The sequence below is a fragment of the Rutilus rutilus genome (assembly GCF_951802725.1).
Source record: "Rutilus rutilus genome assembly, chromosome: 8".
NCBI lineage: Eukaryota > Metazoa > Chordata > Actinopteri > Cypriniformes > Leuciscidae > Rutilus > Rutilus rutilus.
Window position 1 is genome coordinate 9,496,827 of NC_140222.1, and position 22,679 is coordinate 9,519,505.

Consider the following 22,679-nt stretch of genomic DNA (forward strand, 5'->3'; position numbering starts at 1 on the left):
CCCTAGCAACCGCCTAGCAACCACCCAGAACACCCTAGCAACCACCCAAAATACCCTAGCAACCACACAAAAGACCCTAGCAACCACCTAAAACACCCTAGCAACCGCCTAGCAACCACCCAAAACAGTCTAGCAACCACCCAGAACACCCTAGCCACCACCTGGCAACCACCCAGAATACCTTAGCAACCGCCTAGCAACACCATAGCAACCACCCATAACACCCTAGCAACTGCCTAGCAACCACCCAAAATACCTTAGCAACCGCCTAGCAAAACCATAGCAACCACCTATAACACCCTAGCAACTGCCTAGCAACCACCCAGAACACCCTAGCAACCACCCAAAAGACCCTAGCAACCGCCTAGCAACCACCCAAAAGACCCTAGCAACCACCTAAAATAACCTAGCAACCACCCGAAAGACCCTAGCAACCGCCTAGCAACCACCCAAAAGACCCTAGCAACCACCCAGAACACCCTAGCAACCACCCAAAATACCCTAGCAACTGCCTAGCAACACCATAGCAACCACCTATAACACCCTAGCAACTGCCTAGCAACCACCCAGAACACCCTAGCAACCACCCAAAAGACCCTAGCAACCGCCTAGCAACCACCCAAAAGACCCTAGCAACCACCCAAAAGACCTTAGCAACCGCCTAGCAACCACCCAAAATATCCTAGCAACCGCCTAGCAACCACCCAAAACACCCTAGCAACCACCCAAAACACCCTAGCAACCGCCTAGCAACCACCCAAAAGACCCTAGCAACCGCCTAGCAACCACCCAAAACACCCTAGCAACCACCCAGAATACCCTAGCAACCGCCTAGCAACCACCCAAAATACCCTAGCAACCGCCTAGCAACACCATAGCGACCACCCATAACATCCTAGCAACTGCCTAGCAAAAAACGTTCTGGTCCAAACTTTCTCAAGCCAACTTAAAGTTTGTCTCGACGAACTTTCGCATCTAGTTATTATTATTATTCTTCTTACCAAAAAATTCCACTCAATCTCCTCCTAGAGCTTTAACTCTACATACTCCAAACTCGGCTCAGACACTCAAACTGTTCTGACTCGAGTTGCTTTATCTTTTCAGACTGATCGGACTTACGGTTTTCCTACAAATGATGATCAAAACTCGGAAAAACTCCCATTGACTTGCATTGGGGAGTTCTAAAAAATTCAAATCCAGATTCAAACTGACCAACCGACAAAAATTCAAATCTAAATACCTTGAAGACTAAACCAAACTGCCGTTCTATATATATTAGCCAATGAAACTCATTTAAACTAATAAACTCTAATCTCATACATTTATAAACTAATTAACTTAAATTTAATAACTAATTAACTAATAAACTCATGAATTCATAGACTTATGAACTCTTAAACTCATAAATTAATAAACTCTGAACTGTAAACTCATTTAAACTTATAAACTCTTAACTCATAAACTCTGAGTGTGTGTGTGTGTGTGTGTGTGTGTCTGAGTGAGTGTGTGAGCGAGGTAGTCTGTGAGTGTGTGTGTGTGTGTGTGTGTGTGTGTGTATCTATCTAACTTATTTATCTATCTATCTCTCTGTCATAAACTTCAAACTACTTTAAACTTCAAACCAATTTAAACTTCTTAAGTTTAAAGCTCCCAGCTCCCAAGCAACTCCATAGCAACCAAACTTGAGTACCCTAGCAACCGTTTTGCAAGACCTATATCTCTGTATCAGAACATCGTATAGAGATGAGGTTTGGCTCTTTTGACTCATGCTAGCAAACAGCACTTCCAACATGCTACATATGCTAGCAGTGAATAGCTACATGCTAATAGCGATTAGTTAAGTGCCAATCATGCCAAGATCATGCTAAGAACTCTATAAAAACTCCATAGTAACCATCTGTGACAACTACCAACCACCTAGTAACACCATATCAACCGCCCTGAATACCATAGCAACCCCCCAGAACACCCTAGCAACCGCCTAGCAACCACCCAAAAGACCCTAGCAACCACCCAGAACACCGTAGCAACCACCCAAAAGACCCTAGCAACCACACAAAACACCCTAGCAACCGCCTAGCAACCACCCAAAAGACCCTAGCAACCACCCAAAACACCCTAGCAACCGCCTAGCAACCACCCAAAAGACCCTAGCAACCACCCAAAATATCCTATCAACCGCCTAGCAACCACCCAAAAGACCCTAGCAACCACCAGAAATATCCTAGCAACCGCCTAGCAACCACCCAGAATATCCTAGCAACCACCCAAAACAGCCTAGCAACCACCCAGAACACCCTAGCAACCGCCTAGCAACCACCCAAAAGACCCTAGCAACCGCCTAGCAACCACCCAGAACACCCTAGCAACCACCCAAAAGACCCTAGCAACCACCCAAAAGACCCTAGCAACCACCCAAAAGACCCTAGCAACCGCCTAGCAACCACCCAAAAGACCCTAGCAACCACCCAAAAGACCCTAGCAACCGCCTAGCAACCACCCAAAACACCCTAGCAACCGCCTAGCAACCACCCAAAAGACCCTAGCAACCACCAAAAATATCCTAGCAACCACCCAGAATACCCTAGCAACCACCTAGCAACCGCCTAGCAACCACACAAAAGACCCTAGCAACCGCCTAGCAACCACCCAAAACACCCTAGCAACCACCCAAAATACCCTAGCAACCGCCTAGCAACCACCCAGAATACCTTAGCAACCACCTAGCAACACCATAGCGACCACCCATAACATCCTAACAACCGCCTAGCAAAAAACTTTCCGGTCCAAACTTTCTCAAGCCAACTTAAAGTTTGTCTCGACGAACTTTCGCATCTAGTTAAGTTGGCTTGAGAGAGCCAACATATTGAAATCCTATTTAAACTTATTATTATTATTATTATTCTTCTGAGCGGAAAAAAATCTGACTCTAACTCCTCCTAGAGCTTTAATGCTACATACTCCAAACTCGGCTCAGCCACTCAAACTGATCTGACTCGAGTTGCTTTATCTTTTCAGACTGATCGGACTTACGGTTTTCCTAAAAATGACGATCAAAACTCGAAAAAACTCATTCAAAAACTCCCATTGACTTACATTGGGGAGTTCTAAAAAATTCAAACCGACAAAAATTTAAATCTAAACACCTTGAAGACTAAACCAAACTGCCGTTCTATATACTATATGAGCCATTGAGACTCATTTAAACTAATAAACTCTAAACTATAAACACTTATAAACACTTATAAACTAATTAACTTATAAACTAATGAATTCATAAACTTATGAACTCTTAAACTCATAAATTAATAAACTCTGAACTCTTAATCTCATTTAAACTTATAAACTCTAAACTGATTTAAACTTATAAACTCAAAACTCAAGAACTCATACACTTATAAACTCATCAATTTATACACTTATAAACTCTAAACTCAGACACACACACTGAGTTTATGAGTGAGTGTGTGAGCGAGTTAGTGTGTGTGTGTGTGTGTGTGTGTGTGTGTGTGTGTGTGTGTGTGTGTCTGTCTAACTTATTTATCTATCTGTCAAACTTCAAACTACTGTAAACTACTGTAAACTTCAAACCACTATAAACTTCTTAAGTTTAAATCTTCCAGCTCCCAAGCAACTCCATAGCAACCAAACTCGAGTACCCTAGCAACCGTTTTGTAAGACCTATATCTCTGTATCAGAACATCGTATAGAGATGAGGTTTGGCTCTTTTGACTCATGCTAGCAAACAGCACTTCCAACATGCTACACATGCTAGCAGTGAATAGCTACATGCTAATAGTGATTAGTTAAGTGTTAAATCATGCCAAGATCATGCTAAGAACTCTATAAAAACTCCATAGTAACCATCTGTGACAACTACCAACCACCTAGTAACACCATATCAACCGCCCTGAATACCTTAGCAACCGCCTAGCAACACCATAGCAACCACCCATAACACCCTAGCAACCGCCTAGCAACCACCCAGAACAGCCTAGCAACCACCCATAACACCCTAGCAACCACCTAGCAACCACCCTAGCAACCACCCAAAAGACCCTAGCAACCGCCTAGCAACCACCCAAAAGACCCTAGCAACCACCAAAAATATCCTAGCAACCACCCAAAATACCCTAGCAACCGCCTAGCAACCACCCAAAAGACCCTAGCAACCACCGAAATATCCTAGCAACCGCCTAGCAACCACCCAAAAGACCCTAGCAACCACCCAGAACACCCTAGCAACCGCCTAGCAACCACCCAGAACACCCTAGCAACCACCCAAAAGACCCTAGCAACCACCCAAAATATCCTAGCAACCACCCAAAACACCCTAGCAACGCCTAGCAACCAACCCAAAAGACCCTAGCAACCACCGAGAACACCCTAGCAACCACCCAAAATACCCTAGCAACCACCCAAAAGACCCTAGCAACCACCCAAAACACCCTAGCAACCGCCTAGCAACCACCCAAAAGACCCTAGCAACCACCCAAAATATCCTAGCATCCGCCTAGCAACCACCCAAAACATCCTAGCAACCACCCAAAAGACCCTAGCAACCACCCAAGACCCTAGCAACCACCTAGCAACCACCCAAAAGACCCTAGCAACCACCTAAAATATCCTAGCAACCGCCTAGCAACCACCCAAAATATCCTAACAACCGCCTAGCAACCACCCAAAAGACCCTAGCAACCATCATAAATATCCTAGCAACCGCCTAGCAACCACCCAGAATACCCTAGCAACCACCCAAAACAGCCTAGCAACCACCCAGAAAACCCTAGCAACCGCCTAGCAACCACCCAGAATACCCTAGCAACCACCTAGAACACCCTAGCAACCACCCAAAATACCCTAGCAACCACCCAAAAGACCTTAGCAACCACCCATAACATCCTAGCAACCGCCTAGCAAAAAACGTTCTGCTCCAAACTTTCTCAAGCCAACTTAAAGTTTGTCTCGACGAACTTTCGCATCTAGTTAAGTTGGCTTGAGAAAGCCAACATATTGAAATCCTATTTAAACTTATTATTATTATTATTATTCTTCTGAGCGGAAAAAAATCTGACTCAAACTCCTCCTAGAGCTTTAACGCTACATACTCCAAACTCGGCTCAGACACTCAAACTGATCTGACTCGAGTTGCTTTATCTTTTCAGACTGATCGGACTTACGGTTTTCCTAAAAATGACGATCAAAACTCGAAAAAACTCATTCAAAAACTCCATTGACTTACATTGGGGAGTTCTAAAAAATTCAAACCGACAAAAATTTAAATCTAAACACCTTGAAGACCTAAACCAAACTGCCGTTCTATATACTATATGAGCCATTGAGACTAATTTAAACTAATAAACTCTAAACTATAAACACTTATAAACTAATTAACTTATAAACTCATGAATTCATAAACTTATGAACTCTTAAACTCATAAAATTAATAAACTCTGAACTCTTAATCTCATTTAAACTTATAAACTCTAAACTGATTTAAACTTATAAACTCAAAACTCAAGAACTCATACACTTATAAACTCTAAACTCAGACACACACACTGAGTTTATGAGTGAGTGTGTGAGCGAGTTAGAGTGTGTGTGTGTGTGTGTGTGTGTGTGTGTGTGTGTGTGTCTATCTAACTTATTTATCTATCTGTCAAACTTCAAACTACTGTAAACTACTGTAAACTTCAAACCACTATAAACTTCTTAAGTTTAAATCTTCCAGCTCCCAAGCAACTCCATAGCAACCAAACTCGAGTACCCTAGCAACCGTTTTGTAAGACCTATATCTCTGTATCAGAACATCGTATAGAGATGAGGTTTGGCTCTTTTGACTCATGCTAGCAAACAGCACTTCCAACATACTACACATGCTAGCAGTGAATAGCTACATGCTAATAGTGATTAGTTAAGTGTTAAATCATGCCAAGATCATGCTAAGAACTCTATAAAAACTCCATAGTAACCATCTGTGACAACTACCAGCCACCTAGTAACACCATATCATCCGCCCTGAATACCTTAGCAACCGCCTAGCAACACCATAGCAACCACCCATAACACCCTAGCAACCGCCTAGCAACCACCTAGCAACCACCCTAGCAACCACCCAAAAGACCCTAGCAACCGCCTAGCAACCACCCAAAAGACCCTAGCAACCACCAAAAATATCCTAGCAACCACCCAAAATACCCTAGCAACCGCCTAGCAACCACCCAAAAGACCCTAGCAACCACAGAAATATCCTAGCAACTGCCTAGCAACCACCCAAAAGACCCTAGCAACTACCCAAAATATCCTAGCAACTGCCTAGCAACTACCTAAAAGACCCTAGCAACCACCCAGAACACCCTAGCAACCGCCTAGCAACCACCCAGAACACGCTAGCAACCACCCAAAAGACCCTAGCAACCACCCAAAATATCCTAGCAACCACCCAAAACACCCTAGCAACGCCTAGCAACCACCCAAAAGACCCTAGCAACCACCCAAAAGACCCTAGCAACCGCCTAGCAACCACCCAAAAGACCCTAGCAACCACCCAAAATATCCTAGCAACCACCCAAAACACCCTAGCAACCGCCTAGCAACCACCCAAAAGACCCTAGCAACCACCCAAAACATCCTAGCAACCACCTAGCAACCACCCAAAAGACCCTAGCAACCACCTAGCAACCACCCAAAAGACCCTAGCAACCACCTAAAATATCCTAGCAACCGCCTAGCAACCACCCAGAAAACCCTAGCAACCGCCTAGCAACCACCCAGAATACCCTGGCAACCACCCAAAATACCCTAGCAACCACCCAAAAGACCTTAGCAACCACCCAGGACACCCTAGCAACCACCCAGAACACCCTAGCAACCACCCAAAATACCATAGCAACACCATAGCAACCACCCATAACATCCTAGCAACTGCCTAGCAAAAAACGTTCTGCTCCAAACTTTTCTCAAGCCAACTTAAAGTTTGTCTCGACGAACTTTCGCATCTAGTTAAGTTGGCTTGAGAGAGCCAACATATTGAAATCCTATTTAAACTTATTATTAAGTTGGCTTGAGAGAGCCAACATATTGAAATCCTATTTAAACTTATTATTATTATTATTATTATTATTCTTCTGAGCGGAAAAAAAATCTGAGACTAACTCCTCCTAGAGCTTTAACGCTACATACTCCAAACTCGGCTCAGACACTCAAACTGATCTGACTCGAGTTGCTTTATCTTTTCAGACTGATCGGACTTACGGTTTTCCTAAAAATGACGATCAAAACTCGAAAAAACTCATTCAAAAACTCCATTGACTTACATTGGGGAGTTCTAAAAAATTCAAACCGACAAAAATTTAAATCTAAACACCTTGAAGACTAAACCAAACTGCCGTTCTATATACTATATGAGCCATTCAGACTCATTTAAACTAATAAACTCTAAACTATAAACACTTATAAACTAATTAACTTATAAACTAATGAATTCATAAACTTATGAACTCTTAAGCTCTTAAATTAATAAACTCTAAACTCTTAATCTCATTTAAACTTATAAACTCTAAACTGATTTAAACTTATAAACTCAAAACTCAAGAACTCATACACTTATAAACTCATCAATTTATACACTTATAAACTCTAAACTCAGACACACACACTGAGTTTATGAGTGAGTGTGTGAGCGAGTTAGTGTGTGTGTGTGTGTGTGTGTGTGTGTGTGTTTGTGTGTGTGTGTGTGTGTTTGTGTGTATCTATCTAACTTATTTATATATCTATCATAAACTTCAAACTACTTTAAACTACTTTAAACTTCAAACCACTTTAAACTTCTTAAGTTTAATGCTTCCAGCTCCCAAGCAACTCCATAGCAACCAAACTTGAGTACCCTAGCAACCGTTTTGCAAGACCTATATCTCTGTATCAGAACATCGTATAGAGATGAGGTTTGGCTCTTTTGACTCATGCTTGCAAACAGCACTTCCAACATGCTACACATGCTAGCAGTGAATAGCTACATGCTAATAGCAATTAGTTAAGTGTTAAATCATGCCAAGATCATGCTAAGAACTCTATAAAAACTCCATAGTAACCATCTGTGACAACTACCAACCACCTAGTAACACCATATCAACTGCCCTGAATACCATAGCAACCACCCAGAACACCCTAGCAACCACCCAAAATACCTTAAAAAACCCTAGCAACACCATAGCAACCACCCAGAACACCCTAGCAACCACACAAAATACCTTAGGACACCCTAGCAACACCATAGCAACCACTCAGAACACCCTAGCAACTGCCTAACAACCACCCAGAACACCCTAGCAACCACCCAAAATACCTTAGGACACCCTACCAACACCATAGCAACCACTCAGAACACCCTAGCAACCACCCAAAATACCTTAGAACACTCTAGCAACACCATAGCAACCACTCAGAACACCCTAGCAACCACCCAAAATACCTTAGAACACCCTAGCAACACCATAGCAACCACCCAAAACACCCTAGCAACCACCCAAAATACCTTAGAACACCATAGCAACACCATAGCAACCACTCGGAACACCCTAGCAACCACCCAAAATACCTTAGGACACCCTAGCAACACCATAGCAACCACTCAGAACACCCTAGCAACCACCCAAAATACCTTAGAAAACCTTAGTAACACCATAGCAACCACTCAGAACACCCTAGCAACCACCGAAAATACCTTAGGACACCCTAGCAACACCATAGTAACCACTCAGAATACCCTAGCAACTGCCTAACAACCACCCAGAACACCCTAGCAACCGCCCAAAATACCCTAGCAACCACCCAAAATACCCTAGCAACCGCCTAGCAACCACCCAGAATACCCTAGCAACCACCCAAAACAGCCTAGCAACCACCCAGAATACCCTAGCAACCACCTAGCAACCACCCAAAAGACCCTAGCAACCACCAAAAATATCCTAGCAACCACCCAAAAGACCCTAGAAACCACCCAAAATATCATAGCAACCGCCTAGCAACCACCCAAAAGACCCTAGCAACCACCAGAAATATCCTAGCAACCGCCTAGCAACCACCCAGAATACCCTAGCAACCACCTAAAATACCCTAGCAACCACCCAAAAGACCCTAGCAACCACCCAAAATATCCTAGCAACCGCCTAGCAACCACCCAGAACACCCTAGTAACCACCCAGAACACCCTAGCAACCGCCTAGCAACCACCCAGAACACCCTAGCAACCGCCTAGCAAAAAACATTCTGCTCCAAACTTTCTCAAGCCAACTTAAAGTTTGTCTCGACGAACTTTCGCATCTAGTTATTATTATTATTCTTCTTACTAAAAAATCTGACTCAAACTCCTCCTAGAGCTTTAACTCTACATACTCCAAAATCGGCTCAGACACTCAAACATATCTGACTCGGTGTGCTATATCTTTTCAGACTGATCGGACTTACGGTTTTCCTAAAAATGACGATCAAAACTCGGAAAAACTCCCATTGACTTACATTGGGGAGTTCTAAAAAATTCAAATCCAGATTCAAACTCACCAACCGACAAAAATTCAAATCTAAACACCTTGAAGACTAAACCAAACTGCCGTTCTATATATATTAGCCAATGAAACTCATTTAAACTAATAAACTCTAATCTCATACACTTATAAACTAATTAACTTAAATTTAATAACTAATTAACTAATAAACTCATGAATTCATAGACTTATGAACTCTTAAACTCATAAATTAATAAACTCTGAACTCTAAACTCATTTAAACTTATAAACTCTAAACTCATTTAAACTTATAAACTCTAAACTCAAAAACGTGTACACTTATAAACTCATCAATTAATACACTTATAAACTCTAAACTCAAACTCTGAGTGTGTGTGTGTGTGTCTGAGTGAGTGTGTGAGCGAGGTTGTGTGTGTGTGTGTGTGTGTGTGTGTGTGTGTGTGTGTCTATCTAACTTATTTATCTATCTATCTCTGTCATAAACTTCAAACTACTTTAAACTACTTTAAACTTTAAACCAATTTAAACTTCTTAAGTTTAAAGCTCCCAGCTCCCAAGCAACTCCATAGCAACCAAACTTGAGTACCCTAGCAACCATTTTGCAAGATCTATATCTCTGAGTCAGAACATCGTATAGAGATGAGGTTTGGCTCTTTTGACTCATGCTAGCAAACAGCACTTCCAACATGTTACACATGCTAGCAGTGAATAGCTACATGCTAATAGGGATTAGTTAAGTGTTAAATCATGCCAAGATCATGCTAAGAACTCTATAAAAACTCCATAGTAACCATCTGTGACAACTACCAACCACCTAGTAACACCATATCAACCGCCCTGAATACCATAGCAACCACCCAGAACACCCTAGCAACCGCCTAGCAACCACCCAGAACACCCTAGCAACCACCCAAAATACCCTAGCAACCACCCAAAATACCCTTGCAACCACCCAAAACACCCTAGCAACCGCCTAGCAACCACCCAAAAGACCCTAGCAACCACCAAAATTATCCTAGCAACCACCCAAAATACCCTAGCAACCGCCTAGCAACCACCCAAAAGACCCTAGCAACCACCGAAAATATCCTAGCAACCGCCTAGCAACCACCCAAAAGACCCTAGCAACTACCCAAAATATCCTAGCAACCGCCTAGCAACTACCAAAAAGACCCTAGCAACCACCCAGAACACCCTAGCAACCGCCTAGTAACCACCCAGAACACCCTAGCAACCACCCAAAATACCCTAGCAACCACCCAAAAGACCCTAGCAACCACCCAAAATATCCTAGCAACCACCCAAAACACCCTAGCAACCGCTTAGCAACCACCCAAAATATCCTAGCAACCACCCAAAACACCCTAGCAACCGCCTAGCAACCACCCAAAACACCCTAGCAACCACCCAAAACAGCCTAGCAACCACCCAGAACACCCTAGCAACCGCCTAGCAACCACCCAAAAGACCCTAGCAACCGCCTAGCAACCACCCAGAACACCCTAGCAACCACCCAAAAGACCCTAGCAACCGCCTAGCAACCACCCAAAAGACCCTAGCAACCACCCAAAAGACCCTAGCAACCACCCAAAAGATCCTAGCAACCACCCAGAACACCCTAGCAACCGCCTAGCAACCACACAAAAGACCCTAGCAACCGCCTAGCAACCACCCAGAATACCTTAGCAACCGCCTAGCAACACCATAGCGACCACCCATAACATCCTAACAACCGCCTAGCAAAAAACTTTCCGGTCCAAACTTTCTCAAGCCAACTTAAAGTTTGTCTCGACGAACTTTCGCATCTAGTTATTATTATTCTTCTGAGCGGAAAAAAATCTGAGACTAACTCCTCCTAGAGCTTTAACGCTACATACTCCAAACTCGGCTCAGACACTCAAACTGATCTGACTCGAGTTGCTTTATCTTTTCAGACTGATCGGACTTACGGTTTTCCTAAAAATGACGATCAAAACTCGAAAAAACTCATTCAAAAACTCCCATTGACTTACATTGGGGAGTTCTAAAAAATTCAAACCGACAAAAATTTAAATCTAAACACCTTGAAGACTAAACCAAACTGCCGTTCTATATACTATATGAGCCATTGAGACTCATTTAAACTAATAAACTCTAAACTATAAACACTTATAAACTAATTAACTTATAAACTAATGAATTCATAAACTTATGAACTCTTAAGCTCTTAAATTAATAAACTCTGAACTCTTAATCTCATTTAAACTTATAAACTCTAAACTGATTTAAACTTATAAACTCAAAACTCAAGAACTCATACACTTATAAACTCATCAATTTATACACTTATAAACTCTAAACTCAGACACACACACTGAGTTTATGAGTGAGTGTGTGAGCGAGTTAGTGTGTGTGTGTGTGTGTGTGTGTGTGTGTGTGTGTGTGTGTGTGTCTGTCTAACTTATTTATCTATCTGTCAAACTTCAAACTACTGTAAACTACTGTAAACTTCAAACCACTATAAACTTCTTAAGTTTAAATCTTCCAGCTCCCAAGCAACTCCATAGCAACCAAACTCGAGTACCCTAGCAACCGTTTTGTAAGACCTATATCTCTGTATCAGAACATCGTATAGAGATGAGGTTTGGCTCTTTTGACTCATGCTAGCAAACAGCACTTCCAACATGCTACACATGCTAGCAGTGAATAGCTACATGCTAATAGTGATTAGTTAAGTGTTAAATCATGCCAAGATCATGCTAAGAACTCTATAAAAACTCCATAGTAACCATCTGTGACAACTACCAACCACCTAGTAACACCATATCAACCGCCCTGAATACCTTAGCAACCGCCTAGCAACACCATAGCAACCACCCATAACACCCTAGCAACCACCCAGAACAGCCTAGCAACCACCCATAACACCCTAGCAACCACCTAGCAACCACCCTAGCAACCACCCAAAAGACCCTAGCAACCGCCTAGCAACCACCCAAAAGACCCTAGCAACCACCAAAAATATCCTAGCAACCACCCAAAATACCCTAGCAACCACCCAAAAGACCCTAGCAACCACCGAAATATCCTAGCAATCGCCTAGCAACCACCCAAAAGACCCTAGCAACTACCCAAAATATCCTAGCAACCGCCTAGCAACTACCCAAAAGACCCTAGCAACCACCCAGAACACCCTAGCAACCGCCTAGCAACCACCCAGAACACCCTAGCAACCACCCAAAAGACCCTAGCAACCACCCAAAATATCCTAGCAACCACCCAAAACACCCTAGCAACGCCTAGCAACCACCCAAAAGACCCTAGCAACCACCCAAAATACCCTAGCAACCACCCAAAAGACCCTAGCAACCGCCTAGCAACCACCCAGAACACCCTAGCAACCACCCAAAAGACCCTAGCAACCGCCTAGCAACCATCCAGAATACCCCAGCTACCACCTAGCAACCACCCAGAACACCTTAGCAACCCACTAGAAACACCCTAGCAACTTTTTAACTTTAAACTACTTCAAACTTTAAACTACTTTAAACTTCAAACTAATTTAAACTTTAAACTTCAAACTACTTTCAACTGTAAACTAAATTAAACTTCAAACTACTTTAAACTTTAAACTAAATTAAACTTCAAACTACTTTAAACTTTAAAGTAAATTAAACTTCAAACTTCTTAAACTAAATTAAACGTTAAACTAAATTAAACTTCAAACTACTTTAATCTTCAAACTACTTTAAACTTTAAACTTTCCAGTCCAAACTTTCTCAAGCCAACTTAAAGTTTGTCTCGACGAACTTTTTAATCTAGTTATTATTATTCTTCTGAGCGGAAAAAAATCTGACTCAAACTCCTCCTAGAGCTTTAACGCTACATACTCCAAACTCGGCTCAGACACTCAAACTGATCTGACTCGAGTTGCTTTATCTTTTCAGACTGATCGGACTTACGGTTTTCCTAAAAATGACGATCAAAACTCGAAAAAACTCATTCAAAAACTCCCATTGACTTACATTGGGGAGTTCTAAAAAATTCAAACCGACAAAAATTTAAATCTAAACACCTTGAAGACTAAACCAAACTGCCGTTCTATATACTATATGAGCCATTGAGACTCATTTAAACTAATAAACTCTAAACTATAAACACTTATAAACTCATAAATTAATAAACTCTGAACTCTTAAACTCATTTAAACTTATAAACTCTGAACTCTTAATCTCATTTAAACTTATAAACTCTAAACTGATTTAAACTTATAAACTCAAAACTCAAGAACTCATACACTTATAAACTCATCAATTTATACACTTATAAACTCTAAACTCAGACACACACATACTGAGTTTATGAGTGAGTGTGTGAGCGAGTTAGTGTGTGTGTGTGTGTGTGTGTGTGTGTGTGTGTGTGTGTGTGTGTGTCTATCTAACTTATTTATCTATCTGTCAAACTTCAAACTACTGTAAACTACTGTAAACTTCAAACCACTATAAACTTGTCAAGTTTAAATCTTCCAGCTCCCAAGCAACTCCATAGCAACCAAACTCGAGTACCCTAGCAACCGTTTTGTAAGACCTATATCTCTGTATCAGAACATCGTATAGAGATGAGGTTTGGCTCTTTTGACTCATGCTAGCAAACATCACTTCCAACATACTACACATGCTAGCAGTGAATAGCTACATGCTAATAGTGATTAGTTAAGTGTTAAATCATGCCAAGATCATGCTAAGAACTCTATAAAAACTCCATAGTAACCATTTGTGACAACTACCAGCCACCTAGTAACACCATATCAACCACCCTGAATACCTTAGCAACCGCCTAGCAACACCATAGCAACCACCCATAACACCCTAGCAACCGCCTAGCAACCACCCAGAACAGCCTAGCAACCACCCATAACACCCTAGCAACCACCTAGCAACTACCCAAAAGACCCTAGCAACCACCTAGCAACCACCCAAAATATCCTAGCAACCACCCAAAACACCCTAGCAACCGCCTAGCAACCACCCAAAAGACCCTAGCAACCACCAAAAATATCCTAGCAACCACCCAAAATACCCTAGCAACCGCCTAGCAACCACCCAAAAGACCCTAGCAACCACCGAAAATATCCTAGCAACCACCCAAAAGACCCTAGCAACTACCCAAAATATCCTAGCAACCGCCTAGCAACTACCCAAAAGACCCTAGCAACCACCCAGAACACCCTACCAACCGCCTAGCAACCACCCAGAACACCCTAGCAACCACCCAAAAGACCCTAGCAACCGCCTAGCAACCACCCAAAAGACCCTAGCAACCGCCTAGCAACCACCCAAAAGACCCTAGCAACCATCAGAAATATCCTAGCAACCGCCTAGCAACCACCCAGAATACCCTAGCAACCACCCAAAACAGCCTAGCAACCACCCAGAAAACCCTAGCAACCGCCTAGCAACCACCCAAAAGACCCTAGCAACCACCAAAAATATCCTAGCAACCGCCTAGCAACCACCCAAAAGACCCTAGCAACCACCGAAAATATCCTAGCAACCGCCTAGCAACCACCCAAAAGACCCTAGCAACTACCCAAAATATCCTAGCAACCACCTAGCAACTACCCAAAATACCCTAGCAACCGCCTAGCAAAACCATAGCGACCACCCATAACATCCTAGCAACCGCCTAGCAAAAAACGTTCTGGTCCAAACTTTCTCAAGCCAACTTAAAGTTTGTCTCGACGAACTTTCGCATCTAGTTATTATTATTATTCTTCTGTGAAAAACTGTTGACTCAAACTCGTCCTAGAGCTTTAACTCTACATACTCCAAACTCGGCTCAGACACTCAAACTGATCTGAAGTTAGTTGCTTTATCTTTTCAGACTGATCGGACTTACGGTTTTCCTACAAATGACGATCAAAACTCGGAAAAACTCCCATTGACTTACATTGGGGAGTTCTAAAAAATTCAAATCCAGATTCAAACTCACCAACCGACAAAAATTCAAATCTAAACACCTTGAAGACTAAACCAAACTGCCGTTCTATATATATTAGCCAATGAAACTCATTTAAACTAATAAACTCTAATCTCATACACTTATAAACTAATTAACTTAAATTTAATAACTAATTAACTAATAAACTCATGAATTCATAGACTTATGAACTCTTAAACTCATAAATTAATAAACTCTGAACTCTAAACTCATTTAAACTTATAAACTCTAAACTCAAAAACTCGTACACTTATAAACTCTAAACTCATAAACTCTGAGTGTGTGTGTGTGTCTGAGTGAGTGTGTGAGCGAGGTAGTCTGAGTGTGTGTGTGTGTGTGTGTGTGTGTGTGTTTGTGTGTATCTATCTAACTTATTTATATATCTATCATAAACTTCAAACTACTTTAAACTACTTTAAACTTCAAACCACTTTAAACTTCTTAAGTTTAATGCTTCCAGCTCCCAAGCAACTCCATAGCAACCAAACTCTAGTACCCTAGCAACCGTTTTGCAAGACCTATATCTCTGTATCAGAACATCGTATCCACAACTTTCCTGCGAGTCTTAATGGGCGTCGCCATGACACTCGATACTTCCTGTTGCCGGTATCTCAGTTCCGGTTTAGCGTAACGCTCAATGAAGCTTGCACACAAGGGATACTTGCGTCGCGGTACAAACGGGTGAAACTGATTACTGACAAGTAGTAATGCTGACAGATAAGCAATGGCTCCTTGTGGCTCAACGTGTACCGTTGTCAGGTGCACAAACAACACGCGAAAACTGAAGGATTTTATGAATGGGAGTTGTTTCCAACATAAACGGACCCTCTACGCAGAAAGAGTGTTTCTTGTAACTCTACTTAGAAAAAACTGCAGTACAACTGTATATATTTTTATGTATGTTTATTGTTTTCAATAATGTGAAAATTAATTCGAGAATTAACTTGAATGTGCAGCAATTTGTACAAATAGAGAGTATGTAGGCCTACTATATTTGTTGTAGCCATTAAATAAGAGCATTTAGTTTCATATTTGTTCAAATATTATAATGTAATTTTTTCCATCTATGTTGATTATGAAAAGTGAACACCATGATCATCTTCATCTTTGCAGCAGACACTGACAGAAAACACTAGTTTATTAATAAAAATCAATGCACGCCTGTCACTGGATTTACAAATGCACATCTTGCTTATTGCACGCACACTCGGCACACATTTGATGTCGAAATAACGAGATATTGTGTTGAAATAACATTATTAATAATAAATCTTGAATAATATTTGATTGAATGCCGAATGTTGTGCTTGTTCAATTTAATAAAATTAATACTTTAATTGTGATCATTAAAATAATTGAATATTAAATATTAAGTGGCCAATTTTTGCTCATTTATTAAAAGTATTTATATATATAATATATATAGCACCCCCTCAGCACACGTTAAAAAATTATCTGGCGCCGCCCCTGGTTATAACGGCCCACGTATTAAAAATGATTGGGTCTAAATTGGGCTCGGCTCATGTGTCGGGCCGGGCTCGGACACAACGGGCTCAGGTAGGGTCGGGCTTGATTTTTTGGGCCCGATCTAAGCTCTACTCCTCATTATCCAAGCAAATTGTTTGGGCTTGTTGAGGCTCTCTGTTAGCGGTATCTTCAGGATAACGTAAACCGGAAGTTCGTTACCGGCTTGTTCTACGTTGCCATAGCGATCACGGGAAAGGTCAGAGTTCGGGAAAGTCGTGGATAGAGATGAGTTTTGGCTCTTTTGACTCATGCTAGCAAACAGCACTTCCAACATGCTACACATGCTAGCAGTGAATAGCTACATGCTAATAGCAATTAGTTAAGTGTTAAATCATGCCAAGATCATGCTAAGAACTCTATAAAAACTCCATAGTAACCATCTGTGACAACTACCAACCACCTAGTAACACCATATCAACCGCCCTGAATACCATAGCAACCACCCAGAACACCCTAGCAACCGCCTAGCAACCACCCAGAACACCCTAGCAACCACCCAAAATACCCTAGCAACCACCCAAAACACCCTAGCAACCACCCAAAACACCCTAGCAACCGCCTAGCAACCACCCAAAATATCCTAGCAACCACCAAATAACCACCCAAAAGACCCTAGCAACCGCCTAGCAACCACCCAAAAGACCCTAGCAACCACCTAGCAACCACCCAAAATATCCTAGCAACCACCCAAAACACCCTAGCAACCGCCTAGCAACCACCCAAAAGACCCTAGCAACCACCAAAAATATCCTAGCAACCGCCAAGCAACCACCCAAAAGACCCTAGCAACCACCCAAAATATCCTAGTTTCAACCAGAACACCCTAGCAACCGCCTAGCAACCACCCAGAACACCCTAACAACCACCCAAAATACCTTAGCAACACCCTAGCAACCACACAGAATATCTTAGCAACCGCCTAGCAACACCATAGCAACCACCAAGAACACCCTAGCAACCGCCTAGCAACCACCCAGAATACCTTAGCAACTGCCTAGCAACACCATAGCAACCACCAAGAACACCCTAGCAACCGCCTAGCAACCACCCAGAAAACCTTAGCAACTGCCTAGCAACACCATAGCAACCACCCAGAACACCCTAGAAACCACCTAGCAACACAATAGCAACCACCCAGAACACCCTAGCAACCGCCTAGCAACCACCCAGAATACCCTAGCAACCACCTAGCAACACAATAGCAACCACCCATAATACCCTAGCAACTGCCTAGCAACAACATAGCAACGACCCAGAACACCCTAGCAACAGCCTAGCAACTTTTTTAACTTTAAACTACTTGAAACTTTAAACTGCTTTAAACTTCAAACTAATTTAAATTTTAAACTACTTTGAACTTCAAACTACTTTAAACGTCAAAGTACTTTAAACTTCAAACTACTTACAACTACTTTAAACTTAACTTCTTAACAAGCACCGGCCCGCCGGCGGGCCGGGGGCGTGGCTATAATTTTATTACATTTTTTTAAATAAGAAATATTCAACTGACTATCATAAACTATACATCATTGGAAAGCTAAAACACTCAAGAATCATGTTCTGAACTTGTTTTTGCAATCAGTACACCAGAGAGGAAAGGGTTAAATGAAATGTTGAAGGACTGGTAATGTAAAAATGACTACAGTGAACGCAATACTTATCTTTCATATCCTATGGTTCAGATCAGTTCGGACGAATCCAAGAAACAACAGCATACATTTCAATGTAAGGGTGTACTCTTCAAAATGCATCCCACTTTTTAATCCAAAACAATGAAAAAATAGGGAAAAAAACTAAATACTCTCCTTTGTTTTCATGAGCGTTTGCAGTTAGAGTGCTCCATCATGTTCATTTTCAATGAAATATCTATTCTAATCTGTATTCCAGCGTTCTAAATCCACCTCTCCCCCGTAGCTTAGACTCTTCCGGATCAAATAAATCATCCCACTTATCTCTCCTTCAATCACAGGCTCTGTAATCGATCAAAATACCAAGGGAGCGCTTTACAGGCTGAGGAACCTGTCAATCTCGCACCTCGGTTTTCGGTTGGATAAAGTCTGGATACAGCCAGCCAATGTATTGTCAGCAAAATTTTGATGGATGGGAGTATTAACCAATTAAAACACGATTACAGTGATTGACAGTTCTCAAGCAGATTTGTCAAATACAAGTGCGCAATGTTGTCACTGGCTCGTGCGCGTCCGCCATTTTACGCACAGAGCGCACAGGCTAGGTATTGGTTTGCTACACGGAGCTCCTGTAAACTCACAGATTTTCTCCAAAGTTATTTTTGACCATCTCCATCATGGATCGACGTCTACAGAAGGGTTTTTGTGGTGTTGAGAGTATTTTGGAGGAAGTGATGAGAAGCAGCGACGAAGAGCAGCAGAAAGACGCTCAGAGATGCATCTCAGACACAGATAGCACCGTGTCATGTGTCGTCGATTCGGCAAAAGAGGAGATGTTTGTTCATGGACTCGATCCCGTTTTAGATCGGTAAGTTTCAACACATTGTCTTGAATTATGTTTATCAAGTATTGGCTGTTTTTCTGTTCATGTCATGCTTTTGATTATAAAATGACAGTGGACATTACTAGCAAAGACGGCTACACGAGTAGCAGCTAGGTGATAGAGCTGTAACGTTATATTATACATAAAAACAAAATATTTATATCACACACACACATTATATTTATGATGCATTGAATATAACAATAATGGAAGGAAAGGATTATAAGTCAGGTGAAGATGTTTTGATTATAAAATAACAGTGAAGATGATTAGCAAGTGTGTTTATATGAATGAATGGTGCATTGAATATAACAATAATGGAAGGAAAGGATTACAAGAAGTCAGGTGAAGATGTTTTGATTATAAAATAACAGTGAAGATGACTAGCAAGTGTGTTTATATGAATGAATGGTGCATTGAATATAACAATAATGGAAGGAAAGGATTACAAGAAGTCAGGTGAAGATGTTTTGATTATAAAATAACAGTGAAGATGACTAGCAAGTGTGTTTATATGAATGAATGGTGCATTGAATATAACAATAATGGAAGGAAAGGATTACAAGAAGTCAGGTGAAGATGTTTTGATTATAAAATAACAGTGAAGATGACTAGCAAGTGTGTTTATATGAATGAATGGTGCATTGAATATAACAATAATGGAAGGAAAGGATTACAAGAAGTCAGGTGAAGATGTTTTGATTATAAAATAACAGTGAAGATGACTAGCAAGTGTGTTTATATGAATGAATGGTGCATTGAATATAACAATAATGGAAGGAAAGGATTACAAGATGTCAGGTGAAGATATGATAAATATATATAATTTTATATACATAGAAAATATATAATTACAAAGCATTTATAATGTTGAGCATTATAATAAGGTATTTGACAAACAGACATTTTTTGATATTGTAATATGATGGAATATTGATGCTGCTAATAGTAAAATGTGACTCAAACTGAAATCCTCTTTTTGTGTGTGTGTGTGTGTGTGTTTTCCTGTGCTGTAAAATAGGCCCTCAACTGAAACAGATGAGGAATGGAATCCGGAGTCCAGTCCTGAGCGACGAAAGAGACGCCGGCAGGTGTACACACACTAACATTACCAAGTTTTCATATTCTATTTGGACTTTGTTCTGCTTGTTTGTTTGCTCTCTCTCTCTCTCTCTCTCTCTCTCACAGTGGGTGTCTTCTGAGTTGGCGCAATTCGAGCATATGTGACATGCTGGTGTGAGGCAGTACTAGGTAAGTACACACACATACATACACAGTGCTGCGAAATGTATTTATTCTGTTTAGACACCTTTTTTTTCTCCCCTCTTATTTGCAGTGGTTGTCTTCTGAGTCGGCGCAATTGGAGCAAATGTGACATGCTGGTGTGAGGCAGTACTAGGTAAGTACTCACACATACACGCATGCATACACAGTGTTGAAAATGTTATTTGTTCTGCTTGCACATTTTATCTCTCCTGTCTTTCAGTGGCTTTGGTTTCCAGAACAAACCTTGGTAGTGACTGCCTTGATCAACATGTCTTCCACTTTGTAAATACTGTAAGCGGTTGCTTTTTGTTTTAGTAATTGGATATTCAGTATAATTGTTTATTGTAATTTATTTGAGTAAAAACCATTGTTGCAATTACAAATGTTATTTTTTTTCTTTTTATATATTTTATTCATTAGTTGTAAAACAATCACTTTTGGAATGTATAAATGAAGTGAGTTTTTTTGTTTCACTGTTTTTGCTATAAGAATTGTTAAAAATAAAGAGTATTTTGTTAAAATGTTAAAATGTTGTGCTGAAATCATTATTTCTTGTGTAGTTTGATGGGCAGAATAGTTCTGAATTGATATACATGCATGTAGTATGTAGTGTTTACTCCTTATGTCATTTGGTAACCAGGTGTCCATTTGGAGTCTCCAAGTGGCCTTTTGGAAAGGACGCCTAGACTTTTCTTGAATAAAAGCTTACAGGAACTACATTTTTGGGAGTATCATCCTCAAATTTGAATCAAAACATGGTCAGACATTCAGTTTTATCTTTATGGTGTTTTCAGGCCTTTAACATAACATTCTGATCATTTTTTCCCTAAGTGAAGTTTATTCAAAGAAATCGGGAGTCACTTTCATGTATATTTTACCTTGTTTTACTCTGTTCCTATGCTACTTTGAGTTATAATGACTCTTGGGTAACAAAGTTTCAAGTGTCTAGTTTAAAAAAATATCAGAGTAATGAATGTGGACCATAGGGTTCAAGAGCTACAGACATTTGTATTTGGGTATGTCGTTTTCAGAAAATTCTCAAAAATAGGGGCGCTGGTTAAACTACTTTAAACTTTAAACTACTTTAAACTTTAAACTACTTTAACCTTTAAACTAAATTAAACTTCAAACTACTTTAAACTTCAAACTAAATTAAACTTCAAACTACTTTAAACTTTAAACTAAATTAAACTTCAAACTTCTTTAAACTTTAAACTAAATTAAACTTCAAACTACTTTAATCTTCAAACTACTTTAAACTTTAAACTTTCCAGTCCAAACTTTCTCAAGCCAACTTAAAGTTTGTCTCGACGAACTTTTTAATCTAGTTAGTACTATTAGGCTATTATTAGAAAGATGGAATGTATGGTGTTTTTTTATTTTTTTGATGAATAGAATAAAGTTTTAAAAAATATGAAATATAAAATATAAACAAATATTTTAAATGATTTAAAATGGAAATGTTTAGCATTATAAATCTCTTTAAAAAATATTGCACATTTACAAAGAAGGACAGAGAGCAAAACTATTTCATTAGTCACAACATCCCAAAAAAATCAGGACAGCTGAGGATTCAATATATTCTTCACAAATATAATATTTTAATATAAAAAGGATTTTCTAAAAATATACCATTGGGGCCGACAGGGTATGTCAAATAGAAATTTAAAGAAAAATCAACGTCACCAAAGGCTATATCACTGAAAATCACCAACAATACTAAATGTGAACTTTGTAAATCAAATAATTGCACTTATTGTGGAATCAATTTAATGGATCCTTGCTGAATGAAAATTTCAGAATTTTACTGACCACAAACATTTGACAGGTAGTGCATATAATAATAGGTCTAAGTATAATGAACACAAAATA

At 40.5% G+C, this 22,679-nt stretch overlaps 1 long non-coding RNA gene across 1 annotated transcript; it reads left to right on the plus strand.

Annotated features, from left to right (window-relative positions):
• Window positions 1–19,241: 19,241 nt before the first annotated feature.
• Window positions 19,242–21,336, plus strand: LOC311296116. The gene is made up of 4 exons (XR_014628499.1): window positions 19,242–19,526; window positions 20,563–20,792; window positions 20,878–20,940; window positions 21,028–21,336. It is a non-coding gene; the product is annotated as an uncharacterized lncRNA (long non-coding RNA).
• Window positions 21,337–22,679: the final 1,343 nt, after the last annotated feature.